The sequence below is a fragment of the Palaemon carinicauda genome, chromosome 1, assembly GCF_036898095.1.
Source record: "Palaemon carinicauda isolate YSFRI2023 chromosome 1, ASM3689809v2, whole genome shotgun sequence".
Taxonomy (NCBI): domain Eukaryota; kingdom Metazoa; phylum Arthropoda; class Malacostraca; order Decapoda; family Palaemonidae; genus Palaemon; species Palaemon carinicauda.
This window is the reverse complement of record NC_090725.1, coordinates 134,650,905-134,666,503: the sequence shown is the minus strand read 5'-3', so window position 1 is coordinate 134,666,503 and position 15,599 is coordinate 134,650,905. Positions and strand designations below refer to the sequence as shown.

Sequence of the window (15,599 nt, the reverse complement as noted above, 5' to 3'; positions counted from 1 at the left end):
AGAATTGGTAATGTTACTCCTCTATGTAAATGTGTTTGTGGTAGCTCAAGTCCCACTGATTACCGCCCAATTTCCATAACTCCCATATTATCTAAAGTTTTTGAACGTCTTCTGGCAAAACGTCTTAATAGGTTTGCTGAAGGTAATCATCTATTCCCTAGTTTGCAATTTGGTTTTCGGATAGGCCTTGGAGCATGTGATGCCCTTCTTACAATCTCCAATGCAGTACAGAAATCCCTTGATTGTGGTCGGGAAGTTCGTATGATTGGCCTTGATTTTAGTGCTGCCTTTGACCGTGTTAATCATGAGGCCCTTGTTTTCAAACTGAAACAGTTGGGAGTGGGTGGGTCATTTCTTAGCATTATTACTGATTTTTTAAGTAGTAGATCTCAAAGAGTTGTTGTTGATGGGCACCATAGTGAGTATAGGAATGTGATATCCGGTGTTCCACAGGGTAGTGTTCTTGGCCCATTACTTTTCATACTATATACACATGACATGTGGTTTGGCCTAGAAAATAAGCTTGTTGCATATGCAGATGATGCTACTCTCTTTGCATCAATTCCATCCCCTGAATGTAGATCTGGGGTTGGTGAATCCCTTAATAGAGATTTAGCTAAAATTAGTGCATGGTGCAAATTATGGGGTAGAAGTTGAATCCTAACAAAACTCAAAGTATGATTGTAAGTAGGTCAAGGACGGTGGCTCCTCAACATCCGGATCTCAGTATTGATAATGTTTCTTTAAATTTGTATGACTCTTTCAAAATTTTAGGCGTGATTCTTGACAGCAAATTTACTTTTGAGAAACATATAAGGTCTGTGTCTTCTTCAATTGCACAAAAAATTGGCTTATTGAGAAAGTCTTTTAAGATATTCGGTGATCAATCTATTCTGAAGAAGTGTTTTAATTCTTTTATTCTACCTTGTTTTGAGTATTGTTCTCCTGTCTGGTCTTCAGCTGCTGATTCTCATCTTAATTTGTTGGACAGAAACTTACGGTCTATTAAATTTCTTATTCCTGATCTAGATATTAATCTCTGGCACCGTCGATCAATTAGTTCATTATGCATGTTGCATAAGATTTTTCATAACTCTGACCATCCTTTACATTCAGATCTCCCTGGACAATTCTATCCTGTTCGTAATACTAGGCAGGCAGTTAATTCTAATACCCAGGCCTTCTCCATCATAAGACTCAATACTACGCAGTACTCTAGAAGTTTTATTCCAGCTGTTACCAAGTTGTGGAATGATCTTCCTAATCGGGTTGTTGAATCAGTAGAACTTCAAAAGTTCAAAGTTGGAGCAAATGCTTTTTTGTTGACCAGGCGGACATGAGTCTTTTTATAGTTTATATATAACATATTTGTTGTTGACGTTGTTAATAGTTTATATATGATATATCTCTTTTGACATTACTTTTTTTAGAATGATTTATTGTTAATTTGTTCTCTTCAGTTATTTATTTCCTTATTTCCTTTCCTCACTGGGCTATTTTTCCCTATTGGAGCCCCTGGGCTTATAGCATCTTGCTTTTCCAATTAGGGTTGTAGCTTGGATAGTAATAATAATAATAATAATAATCAATTCAAATTACCAAATGTTATAAAAGCTGGTTGGCTATCTTTGAAGGTAAAGCCATATATCCCTTCACCATTGTGATGTTATCATTGCCAAATGTATATTCAGTTGAGCCAGAAATGCAAGGAAAAACTGAATAATAAGCCAGCTGTTTGTGCCAACTGTGGAAAAAATAGTCATGGAGTATGCATAGAAAATCCAAATTGCATACATTGTGGGGAAACACACCCAGCTACATCCAAAAGCTGTGTTAAGTTTAGTTTTGAAAAAGAAATTCAGGCCATTAGGACCATGGAAAGGGTTACTTTTAAAGAGGGTCGTAAAAGAGCTCTTGAAAAGTAGATAAGACAAGGGCAACCTTTTTCAATGGTTCTGAAGAAAAACTTGCCAAAGCACACTGACGAAAATTATATCTCCACTTCTAAGATAAAAAAACAAATGAAAGTAGTTAAAGAGGTCGAAAGTCACATCGAAAATCAATATCCAGAAATTGTAGAAAAAAATCAAAACAGATACTTAAAGATCTGAAAGTTATTCAAAAGCCAACTACAGTAGGCCCCCGCCATACGACATTAATCCGTTCCGGAGTTGGTATCGTATGGTGAAAATGTCGTATGGCGGGCAATAGAATAGCTAATGCGTGCAAAACCCCAAGTAAAAACATTGAAAATTAGTATGTAGCAAAATAGTATAGTAAGAACTGTACTACAGTATACTTATATATAATATACATGTACAGCTGGCCACAGTTTCTTCCATGAGGAGTTCAAGGTGCGCCGTGAAACCTCATTCCAATCTTTGTTGATCATCCTCAGGAATTGAACGATGTCAAAATGCCCCTTCCAAAATTCACGGAGGGTGAGTTGAGTGCTTTCGGTCACTTTGAAGCATATTTTGAACAGATGCTTCGTGTAAAGCTTCTTAAAGTTGGCAATCACTTGCTGGTCCATAAGCTGGAGGAGAGGGGTGGTGTTCGGTGGCAGATAGAGAACCTTGATGAAGGAGAAGTCAGGATGAATGATGTCCTCGAGGCCAGGAGGGTGAGCAGGGGCATTGTCCAGTACCAGGAGACATTTGAGAGGAAGATTGTTCTCTTCTAAAAATTTCTTGACAGCAGGACCAAAGCAGACGTTTACCCACTCAATAAATATGGTCCTCGTGACCCAGGCCTTGGCATAAGACTTCCAAAATACCGAGAGGCTCTCCTTAGTGATATTTTGTGCCTTGAAGGCACAAGGATTTTCTGAGTGGTATACCAGTAGGGGCTTAATTTTTAAGTCCCCACTGGCATTTGCACAAAATGCGAGGGTAAGTCTGTCCTTCATCGGTTTATGGCCAGGAAGTTTCCTTTCTTCAGATGTGATATATGTACGGCGGGGCATTTTCTTCCAGAAAAGGCCAGTTTCATCACAGTTAAACACTTGCTGAGGAATGTAGCCTTCTCTGGAAATTACTTTCTCAAACTTCTTGAGGAATTCTTCTGCTGCTTTCTTGTCAGAACTGGCTGCCTCTCCATGCCAGACGACTGAGTGAATACCAGTCATCTTCCTAAAACGATTAAACCACCCATGAGAAGCCTTGAACTCTTGGGGGGCTTGCTGTGACGTTCCTTCGTCTCCGCCGTCTCTCTGGGCTTCCACGAGATCGGCAAAGATGGCACTCGCCTTGTGCGAAATTACTGATTGCGTGAGTGTATCACCAGCGATTTCCTTCTCTTTAATCCATAGTAGGAGTCGTCTCTACATCTCGTCGTTGATTGAGGTCCTTCCACTGGCAAGGACAGTCATGCTTTTAGAAGACTTACTTGCTTTAATGGCTTCCTTATTCTTGATAATCGTACCAATCCTTGACTGGTTACGGCCATACATACTAGCGATGGTAACGATGTGCATGCCTTCTTCATATTTCTTTTATGATCTCCAGCTTCGTTTCCATAGTAATCATCTTCTTACTTCTCCCTTTAACATCACTAGCAATCTTGGGACCCATGGCTAACAAATTAAAGTTATAATTAAGCACTAAAATGCACAAAAAATACGATATCGCAACACTCACACGAGATCAAGTCTTTACGAAACGCACACAAGATTCTGAACTGAGCGCGTGTATAACAAAGAGAGTGAGAGAGGCAGCATCTCTCTGAGGCATTGTGGGAGGGATTTCGGCCAATAGCGTATTGGCATCTTAGTGACTAATGACGCAGTGACGCCGACCAGTAGCAGACCAGGTTCTTAGTGACGTATGAGCATGGTGGTAAGCTAGTGACTCGCACAGTCATACGCGTAAAAACTGCCAAGTTTGAGTTTTGGAATTCGATGGCGTAAGGTTGGGAAAATGTCGTAACGAGGGGACGAAAAAACATCGTATTCCACACCGTAATGTGAAAAAACGTAAGCTGGGGACGCCGTACCCCTGGGGTCTACTGTACTCCGATGTTAAACAATAGTACAAACCTCCCTCAGGCCGTGTCCTTGCCTGATCTGATGGAGGTTCCACTTGAAACCAATTTACCTGGTGAACCTGTAGTGAGGAAGGTGCAAAAACCTGACAGATCACAACATTTTAATCGAAAAAGAGAGAGACCTCCATCTCTCTCGCCTCCTACCATAAGAAACATTAAAGTCACGACTTCAAATAAATATGGTATCTTGTCTGCTAATGTTTCTGATCAACTGGGAGGTAAATTGAACAAATCAGAAATTCAAGTTGAGGTCCACAGTCCTCAACAATTAGATCAAAAGGACACAAAGAAAAAGACGAACACAAAACCCACTATATCAAGATCCTCTCTAGAGATACCACTGGGAAATATTGTTAGATCAAATTTTACCAATGGGAAGACTTCATCTAAGGTGTCTTCCAAAAAATGAACCATAGTTTTTTCCTCCATTCTGCAATGGAATTGCCAGGGTTCAAGGGCAAAATATGAACAACTTAAGCTCCTCATACGTGAGCACTCCCCTATAACTGTATGTCTACAAGAAAGCAAGCTCGATGCTAATACTCCATGTCCTCGAGAGTATGTTAGTTATAGAACACCATATGATCAACGAGCAGGGAGCCATGGGGGGAAGTCTTATATACGTTCGTTGAGATGTTCCCCAAATATCTTTGTCTATCTGTACCCCTCTGCAGGCAGTGGTTGTACAGATTGATATAGGGAGAAAATACACAATCTGCTCTCTTTACTTGCCTCCAAATGATAACATCTCATATGATAATATAGTAAGAGGTGATTAAACAACTCCCACAACCTTTTCTCTTACTAGGAGATCTTAATAGTAGACATCCTTTATGGGGTGATGTTTTGGCAAACGTAAGGGGTAATACTGTATCATCAATTTTCAATATTTAACTTAGCCGGTGATTATATAAGCTGCAGCTCTGCTGCTCGACAGAAAACTCTACGTTAAAAATCCGCCAGCGATCGCTATGCAGGTAGGGGGTGTACTTCAACAGCGCCATCTGTCGTGCAGGTACTCAGTACTCAATGTAAACAAAGAACTCAATTTTCTCTCTGTCATGCCACCGGCAAGACCTACTAACATTTATTCCTCGTCTGCGGAAGAGGTTTCTCGTAAGAAACCATGGACCAAGGTCTCGCGGCCTCTTAAGCGCAAGTCGGTCCCTTCCGCGCAAGTCCAACGGCCCAGTTGTAGCCACTGGGTCAGTTCGGACTCGCTGCAGTCTTCCGACGACTGCTCACCTCCTAAGAGAGGCAAAGCGGTACCGCCTCAGGCAGTCACACCGTCTGTCGCCGCACCTGCTCCTGTAGACCCTAAGTGGTCTTTGCTGCAGACCATGCAGTATCAGTTAACGTCACTGATGCAGGACTTTCGTGCGGAGAAGGTTGATGCTGAACCAACCTCTTGCCTACAACCAACCACGGTTGTGCGTCCTGTGGACGCTGAGGCAACCTTCTTCCGCACTCCAGCTGAGAGAGTCCCGCCACCCATGCGTTCCAGTGCTACCTGCCAGCCGCATGTTGACGTTCAGCGACGCACGGAACCTTCCGTTGACGTTCGCGAGGTACAACAACAGTCTAAGTTGTTTTGTTTTGACGCGGTGCGTCAACCTCCGCAACCCAGTGTGGTTGCCTCTGCTCGCCCACATCAGACTAGACAGTCTGGAGTAGACGCTATGCGTCCCCGCGCTGCTATGGTTGTTGCCAGTTCACAGACTGGGCAACAGTTCCATGACGTTGTGTCCGGTTCAGTCACGCGTGCACCCGTGCTACCGGACTCAGCTGACCAGCCGATTCCTACTCCTTTGCCGCTTCCTCCTCAATTCTCGGATGATGGACTCTCTGATGATGACGATGCGGCACACGTTGAGGAACCACATTCGGACCTTGACGAACCCAAGACCACGCAACCCTCTTTGGACTTTAGAAAAGTTCTTGCTCTGTTCAAAGAGATGTATCCGGACCAGTTTGTGTCTGTGGCTCCACGCTCTCCTCCGTCAGAGTTTGCTTTAGGTACGCAGTCATCCTCGCCTGCCTTTACGAAACTCGTCCTCGCCCGCTCGTCCAAGAGAGCTTTACGAGTTTTAGGAGATTGGATGCAGTCCAAAAAGAGCCTAGGGAAGACAACCTTTACGTTTCCCCCTGCGAAACTCTCTTCCAGATCGAGCGTCTGGTATGCCACGGGAGAAGTTCTCGGCTTGGGAGTTCCTGCCTCTGCCCAGGGCGACTTCTCAAGTCTGGTAGACTCTCCCCGCAGGCTGGCCATGAGACGCTCTAAGATATGCTGGTCTCCTTCGGACCTAGACCATCTGTTGAAAGGAGTATTTAGAGCCTTCGAGGTCTTTAACTTTTTGGACTGGTGTCTGGGAGCTTTGAGCAGGAAGATCTCCCCTTCTGACAAGGAATCTTCCTTGCTCATAATGTCCTGCATGGACAAGGCCATACGTGACGGATCTAGTGAGCTTGCGGCTTCGTTCGTATCCGGGGTCCTCAAGAAACATGAGAACCTTTGCTCTTTCCTGTCAGCTGGAGTGACACCGTGTCAAAGATCAGAACTTCTGTTTGCTCCTCTCTCAAAGTGCCTTTTTCCAGAGGACTTGATTAAGGAGATTGCTGCTTCTTTGATTCAGAAGGACACCCATGACCTGGTTGCGTCCTCTGCCCGCAAAGCCACCCCTTTGCCTGTCTTGTCAAGACCCAGGATGGACACTCCAGCGTCCAGGTTCATTCCGCCCTTTCGTGGCAGAGCCTCCAGCAGAGGAGGTGCTCGTGCCGAAGGGAGACGTGGGAAGAAGAAAGGTACCAAGTCCTTTAAAGGCAGAGTCTGACTGCCACCTTCTTCAGACAGCAGTGGGAGCCAGACTCAAGAACTTCTGGCAGACCTGGGAGAAGAGAGGCGCAGATGCACAATCTGTGAAGTTGCTCAGAGAGGGGTACAAGATCCCGTTTGTACGAAAACCCCCTCTAGCAACGTCTCCCATCGATCTCTCTCCCAGGTACAGAGAGGAAGACAAGAGACGAGCATTGAAGCAGGAGGTGTCTCTCTTGCTAGAAAAGGGAGCGGTAGTCAAAGTCCTGGGCCATCAATCCCCGGGCTTCTACAACCGTCTCTTCTTAGTGGTAAAGAAGACAGGAGGGTGGAGGCCGGTGCTAGACGTCAGTGCGCTGAATGTCTTTGTCACAAAGCAGACGTTCGCCATGGAGACCACAAAGTCCGTTCTAGCAGCGGTCAGAAAGGAAGACTGGATGGTCTCTTTAGACCTAAGGGACGCATACTTTCACGTCCCCATCCACCCAGACTCCCAACCTTTGCTGAGATTCGTTTACGAAAAGGTTGTCTACCAGTTTCAAGCCCTGTGCTTTGGCCTAAGCACAGCTCCTCTTGTGTTTACGAGGCTGATGAGGAATATAGCCAAATTCCTTCATTTAGCGGACATCAGAGCCTCCCTCTATTTGGACGACTGGCTTCTAAGAGCTTCTTCCAGTCGTCGCTGTCTGAAGGATCTAAAGTGGACTCTAGATCTGACCAAGGAATTGGGTCTCCTGGTCAATATGGAAAAGTCTCAACTGGTCCCATCCCAAACTATTGTGTATTTAGGGATGGAGATTCACAGTCAAGCTTTTCGGGCTTTTCCGTCGGCCCCCAGAACAAGTCAAGCCCAGGTATGCATCCAGAACATGTTGAAGAAGGAACGATGTTCAGTCAGGCAGTGGATGAGTCTGATAGGGACACTATCATCCCTGGAACAGTTCGTTTCGTTAGGAAGACTACACCTCCGTCCCCTTCAATATCACCTAGCTGTTTACTGGAAAAAGGACAAGACGCTAGAAGCGGTCTCGATCCCCATTTCCGAGAAGATAAAGTCTTCCCTGACTTGGTGGAAGGACAGTATCAGCCTCAGAGAGGGTCTGCCCCTGGCTTTTCAGACTCCCAACCACGTTCTCTTCTCGGACGCATCGGACACGGGCTGGGGCGCGACATTAGACGGTCGGGAATGCTCGGGAACTTGGAACTCGAGTCAAAGAACGTTGCATATCAACTGCAAGGAGCTACTGGCAGTTCATCTGGCCTTGAAAAGCTTCAAGTCCCTCCTTCAAGGCAAAGTGGTGGAGGTGAACTCGGACAACACCACGGCTTTGGCGTACATCTCCAAGCAAGGAGGGACCCACTCTATGACGTTGTACGAGATCGCAAGGGACCTCCTCACCTGGTCAAAAGATCTAAACCTTTCTCTAGTAACGAGGTTCATCCAAGGCAACTTGAATGTCATGGCAGATTGCCTCAGTCGGAAGGGACAAATCATTCCAACAGAATGGACCCTACACAAGGATGTGTGCAAGAGACTGTGGGCCACATGGGGCCAGCCTACCATAGATCTCTTTGCAACCTCGATGACCAAGAGGCTCCCAATATATTGCTCACCAATCCCGGACCCAGCAGCAGTTCATATAGATGCCTTTCTACTGGATTGGTCACATCTAGACCTATATGCATTCCCCCCGTTCAAGATTGTCAACAAGGTACTGCAGAAGTTCGCCTCTCAAGAAGGGACAAGGTTGACGTTAGTTGCTCCCCTCTGGCCCGCGAGAGAATGGTTCACCGAGGTACTTCAATGGCTAGTGGACGTTCCCAGAACTCTTCCTCTAAGGGTGGACCTTCTACATCAGCCACACGTAAAGAAGGTACACCAAGGCCTCCACGCTCTTCGTCTGACTGCCTTCAGACTATCGAAAGACTCTCGAGAGCTAGAGGCTTTTCGAAGGAGGCAGCCAGGGCGATTGCTAGAGCAAGGAGGACATCCACTCTTAGAGTCTACCAGTCGAAGTGGGAAGTCTTCCGAAACTGGTGCAAGTCAGTATCAGTATCCTCGACCAGTACCTCTGTAACTCAAATAGCTGACTTCCTTTTATACCTGAGGAAAGAAAGATCTCTTTCAGCTCCCACTATCAAGGGTTACAGAAGCATGTTGGCATCAGTCTTCCGTCACAGAGGCTTAGATCTTTCCAACAACAAAGATCTACAGGACCTCCTTAAGTCTTTTGAGACCACGAAGGAGCGTCGTTTGGCTACACCTGGTTGGAATTTAGACGTGGTACTAAGATTCCTTATGTCAGAAAGGTTCGAGCCACTACAATCAGCCTCCTTTAAAGATCTCACTTTAAAGACTCTTTTCCTGGTTTGCTTAGCCACAGCTAAAAGAGTCAGTGAGATTCACGCCTTCAGCAGGAACATCGGATTTTCATCTGAAACGGCTACATGTTCTTTACAGCTTGGTTTTCTAGCCAAAAACGAGCTACCTTCTCGTCCTTGGCCGAAATCGTTCGATATTCCAAGCCTATCAAATATGGTTGGAAATGAACTAGAAAGAGTCTTATGCCCTGTTAGAGCTCTTAAGTTCTATTTAAGACGAACTAAACCTTTACGAGGACAGTCAGAAGCTTTATGGTGTTCTGTTAAGAAACCATCTTTGCCTATGTCAAAGAATGCCTTATCCTATTTTATCAGACTGTTAATACGAGAAGCTCATTCCCATCTGAGTGAGGAAGACCAAGCTTTGCTGAAGGTAAGGACACATGAAGTTAGAGCTGTCGCAACTTCAGTGGCCTTTAAACAAAATAGATCTCTGCAAAGTATAATGGACGCAACCTATTGGAGAAGCAAGTCAGTGTTCGCGTCTTTTTATCTTAAAGATGTCCAGTCTCTTTACGAGAACTGCTACACCCTGGGACCATTCGTAGCAGCGAGTGCAGTAGTGGGTGAGGGTTCAACCACTACATTCCCCTAATTCCATAACCTTTTTAATCTTTCTCTTGAAATGTTTTTATTGTTTTTGGGTTGTCCGGAAGGCTAAGAAGCCTTTCGCATCCTGGTTGATTTGGCGGGTGGTCAAATTCTTTTCTTGAGAAGCGCCTAGATTAGAGGTTTTGATGAGGTCCTGTAGTATGGCTTGCAACCCTTGATACTTCAGCTCCTAGGGGTCGCTCAGCATCCTAAGACGATCGCGAGGCTCCGTAAGGAAGACGTACTTAAAAAGGCAGAGTAATTGTTCAAGTCGACTTCCTTACCAGGTACTTATTTATTTTCAGTTTGTTATTTTGATAACTGCTAAAATGAAATAAAAAATCCTTAGCTCATAATAATGTAAACATTTATTGCTGGTCTCTACCCACCCCCCTGGGTGTGAATCAGCTTATATAATCACCGGCTAAGTTAAATATTGAAAAATATTATTTTTATAATAAAATAAATTTTTGAATATACTTACCCGGTGATTATATATTAAAGGACCCTCCCTTCCTCCCCAATAGAGACGCAGTGGACCGAGGAGAAAATTGAGTTCTTTGTTTACATTGAGTACTGAGTACCTGCACGACAGATGGCGCTGTTGAAGTACACCCCCTACCTGCATAGCGATCGCTGGCGGATTTTTAACGTAGAGTTTTCTGTCGAGCAGCAGAGCTGCAGCTTATATAATCACCGGGTAAGTATATTCAAAAATTTATTTTATTATAAAAATAACATTTTTGGAGAATGAAGATGTAGGAAAGCCCACACACTTTCATGTCCAGACAGGTACCTTGTCCTGCATTGACCTATCAGTTGCAAGCTCTAACTGTCTTCTCGATTTTAATTGGAGATCATTAGATGATTGGCATACTAGTGATCATGCACCAATCATTATAAACACCAACAATGGTCCACCTTTACAGAGATCGCCTCGATGGAATCTTGATAAGGCGGACTGGGATGGATTTCGGGAGCTAGGTGAAATTGAAGGAAATGCAGAACAGTTTGAAAGTGTTGATGATGCCATAGACTTACTTAATGGAACTCTTCACACAGCAGGAGTCAATTCCATTCCCTAAATATTCAGACGACGACCAGTCCCGTTGTGGTCATCAGAACTAACTGCCTTGCACAGAGCCACAAGAAAGTCTTAAACTTGATTGCGCATGCGCCGTACTGAGGAGAATTTAGTCATATACAGGAAATTTAGAGCACAGTTCCATCGTGCCATGAAAGAAGCTAGGCGCCAGTCTTGGATGTCATTTGTTTCCTCCATTAACAGTAGAACACCAACATCATCTGCATGGAGGAAAGTAAAAAAGATAGCAGGCAAATTCACCCCAAACCCACCACCAGTGTTAAAGGTAAATGGTCAGTATATGACTGGAGCAACCGAAGTTAGCAATGCCCTGGCTGACCATTTTTCAAATGTATCGTGCAAGTGTGAAGCAGCTCCTGATCACCAGTATAGGAGCATTGAAGAAAAGAAAGTTTTAAATTTCACAACAAGAAAGCAAGAGTCATACAATTCTCCTTTTACTGAAAGAGAATTTGATTCTGCTCTTTCTACGTGTAACGATACAGCCCCTGAACCCGATGGAATTCCATATGCAATGATTAAACATGTACCTTTTAATACAAAGTTATTTATTTTAAGCATTTTTTAATAGAATATGGTATGATCATAGCTATCCAAGTATTTGGGAACTAGCCATTATTTTAGCCTTTTTAAAACCCAGTATGGACAAGTTTATAGCAGCAAATTATAGGCTAATTGCATTGATATCTTGTTCAGGCAAAATCATGAAGATAGTCAATGTAAGACTGATGTGGTCCCTTGAAAAGAAGGGTATTGTATCACTCATTCAATGTGGATTCAGAGAAATGCACTCGACTGATGTGTTGATACGACATGAGTCCTCCATTTGTGAACCCTTTGCTTCCAAACAGCACCAGTCTTTTTTAATATTGAAAAGGCATATGATACCACATGGAGATATGGTATACTTAAAAGAATCCATGAGTTTGGATTAAGAGGAGAGCTACCACTATTTATTCAGTCATTTCTTTCACATAGAGTTTTCCAAGTGAGAGTGGGGGATACTCTATCAGAGTAAATGTCAGGAAGGAGGAGTTCCCCAGGTAGTGTGCTGAGTGTGACTATTCGCTCTAGCAATTAATGGGATATCCTGTCATTCCCCAAGATATCCTCTTTACACTGTGGAGGATCTCTCTATATCATTTGCTGGAGGTAGAATGGCAATGCTTGAGAGAAAACTACATCTCACAATTGATGAAATTATCCAGTGGGCTGATATGAATGGGTTTAAGTTTTCAACAAGCAAAACTACTAGTGTCCATTTCTGTCGTATCCGGGGATTACATCCAGACCCAGATATATACATGAAAGGACAACGGATCCCATGTGTAGGGGAAGCTAAATTTTTAAGATTAATTTTCGATTGTAGGTTGACATGGGTTCCACCCTTAAAGGCATTAAAAGCCAAATCTCTTGGGGCTCTGAATCTTTTAAAAGTATTGTCCAATACATCATGGGGGCAGACCGTAAAAGTATTTAAAAATTATACAAGGCCTTAATTTTTTCCAAAATTAGTTATGCGTGTGAAATGTACTCCTCAGCCTCCCCAATCCGTTTAAAGATATTAGATTCCATACATCATGCTGGTATTAGATTGTCTACTGGAGCGTTTAGAACCTCACCTGTCCCAAGTCTCCTTGTTGATGCCGGAGAATTGCCTCTAGACCATTACCGAATGTGTTACATTATTCAGTATTGGTTTAGGTTACAAAGATTCCCTAACTCTTTAGCCTTTCAGACTGCAAGCCTTGTAAGGCACTCAACATACTTTGAGTCGCACCCAAAATCTCCTCAACCATATGGCTTTAGGGTAAAACAATTATTAAACAGGGTTGATATAATTAGAGGTTAGGTGCTTCCATTCAAGATATCACCCACCCCTCCGTGGAAATTACCTGAGATATCTTTTTGTAAATATTTTATTGGGGTTAAGAAAAATATGACTGACTTAGAAGATAGGTCTCTTTTTATGGAACATTTTGAGGAACATAAGGAATCCACTTTTATATATACTGATGGTTCCAAATCTGATCCTGGCATTGGATTTGGAGAATATAGTAGTTCTTTTAACTGTAGAGGTACACTTACTCTAATATCTTTCATATTTACTGCTGAATTTTATGACATACCAACCGCTATCGAGAAAATAGCGTTAAAAGAGGAGGGGAATTTTACCATTTTTAGTGATTCAAAAAGTGTCCTTCAAGCTTTAGAAGATTTTAATTCTAGTAACCCTTTAGTTTTAAAGATTTTAGAGTGGCCTTTAATTATTGGCCTAAAAGGTATAACAGTTCGATTTTGCTGGGTTGTGGCCCACGTAGGTGTCTGGAAATGAAGAGGCAGATTCACAGGCAGAGAGTGCTGCAGCAGAGTTGCTACCAAGAAGGTATCCCATTCTTTGTAATGATTTTTTTACCAGAAATTAAGGATCTATTCATAATAATTGGCAACACCATTGGGATAGTTTAAGCAAAAATAAGATAAGAGAAATTGGGATTGTTATATCCCCTTGGAGATATAATGGGATGCCCCGAAAATGGGAGACTACTCTTTGTCGTCTCCGCATTGGTCACACTTGGATGACACACGAGTTTCTGCTGGCTGGCCAACACCAACCATATTGGGACAACTGTTTAATACCCTTGCCTGTGAGGCATGTGTTGACTGATTGCCCTACTTATAGTACAGAAAGAAATAGATATCTGTTAGAGGCTCCAGGTGAAGATGGCAGGTTCATCCTTACCAATATCCTTGGACATAATGTGTCGTACAATGATAGTGGCATTTTTAGATTTATATCAGAAGCAGGTCTTCTTAATGCTATTTAACTTTTATAACATTATTACTTTTCTGGTTTTAATTGAATATTCTTTTAATCTTTGTTTATAATAAACGATATTGGCGTCAATGATCTTCTATGTCAGGATGCCAGAGAACTCCAAATCAATCAATCTCTCTCTCTCTCTCTCTCTCTCTCTCTCTCTCTCTCTCTCTCTCTCTCTCTCTCTCTCTCTCTCTCTCTCTCTACACAATCATTCATATTAGTAAAAATGTACATTTACTCTCTCTCTCTCTCTCTCTCTCTCTCTCTCTCTCTCTCTCTCTCTCTCTCTCTCTGTCCAGCCTTAAACACTCATTCATACTGGTAAAAAATGTACTCTCTCTCTCTCTCTCTCTCTCTCTCTCTCTCTCTCTCTCTCTCTCTCTCTCTCTCTCTCTCTCTCTACACAATCATTCATATTAGTAAAAATGTACATTTACTCTCTCTCTCTCTCTCTCTCTCTCTCTCTCTCGTCTCTCTCTCTCTCTCTCTGTCCAGCCTTACACACTCATTCATACTGGTAAAAAATGTACTCTCTCTCTCTCTCTCTCTCTCTCTCTCTCTCTTTCTCTTTCAGTTAGCACCAGCACCATAATCTGGGTCATCATTATCCTTCCTTTTCTTTGATTTTCTATTCTGTATCGAGCTTTTATGTTTTGAAGTGACTAAGAATGCCTTTTTTTCTTTCTTTATGTTGGTTTTTCATATGCTTTATATTTGAAGCAGTCATATTCTCGAATCCCATTTGTGTGGGAGAAGCGACTGGCTCATATTTCTGAATGCGGGTATCTAGAAATGCTTGTATGTTGAGGTATCACACACACACACGCACGCACACACAAGTGACAATAAACGAAAATTCTTTCGGTTTCCATCAGACAATCATATGAACAGACTCAGTGAGGTAGCGTAACTGATTTTGATAATTCAACAATTTTCAGATTGTCAATAGCAACATTTTATGGGACATCTTTTGTCTTTGGAGAAACTCGGGCTTCAGGGGTGGTTTCACCAGAGATCGCTACATCAGTGTCTGAAGAATCACAGGTCAGCATCCACCAATCGCCCTCCCCTTCAGTTTCCGGTGGAATAAGAAGTGAGGGATAATCTGAAGTGGTGGCTTAGTGATGAAAACCTTACCAGGGGAGTTCCATTTGACTCCCAACTCCGTAGATGTTGCTCTTCTCAGACATATCCAAGGAAGAATATTGTGTTGAACTCATAATCTCCGATAGTTCAAAAAATGTGTCCCACAGTTCATAATTTTCTCGCTAAGAAAGCAACAGTAGGAATTTTAAGCACTTGAATTAAATTACAAATTACTGTAAAGAAATCTACAATACAGTACTCATGTTTACCTTAATTTTTGCTGGAATTCACCTAACACAAAGTGATAAGAACTAGCCTAGCGTTCTTAATGACTCCCCTTTAATATTTGGCCAAACATGCAAAATAAAGAAATTAACACTTTTATTTCAATGAAAACTTAAATTAACAATGTAATTTTATGACATTTAGAGACCATACCTGAGGATCCAGACTGCTTGGGGATTGCTGTCTGAAGAAAAACTGCTCCTGCACATCAACTTGTTAGAGATGCAAGCAACACTTCTAGTGCTATGAGTTTTCCAACAGAATTTTATACGGTAGTCAGAAATATTGATAAGTGACAACACTACCATTGTGGTCTAAGTCAACAAGCTAGGAGGAATTGTCTCATAGTCTCTCTGTGAGTTGGAAAAGTAGGCATATACTAGGGCATTTGACAATGCAGTAGAACTATCAGTAAGGTTCAATCCAAGAAGAGCATTGTACAAGTAGGCATGCTCAGCTGCCAGAGGCAG

General features: G+C 42.8%; 1 protein-coding gene across 4 annotated transcripts in view; it reads left to right on the top strand.

Annotated features, from left to right (window-relative positions):
- Window positions 1-15,599, top strand: part of LOC137651780 (alpha-ketoglutarate-dependent dioxygenase alkB homolog 4) — a 118,401-nt gene that overhangs the window by 81,820 nt on the left and 20,982 nt on the right. The window lies entirely within an intron of this gene.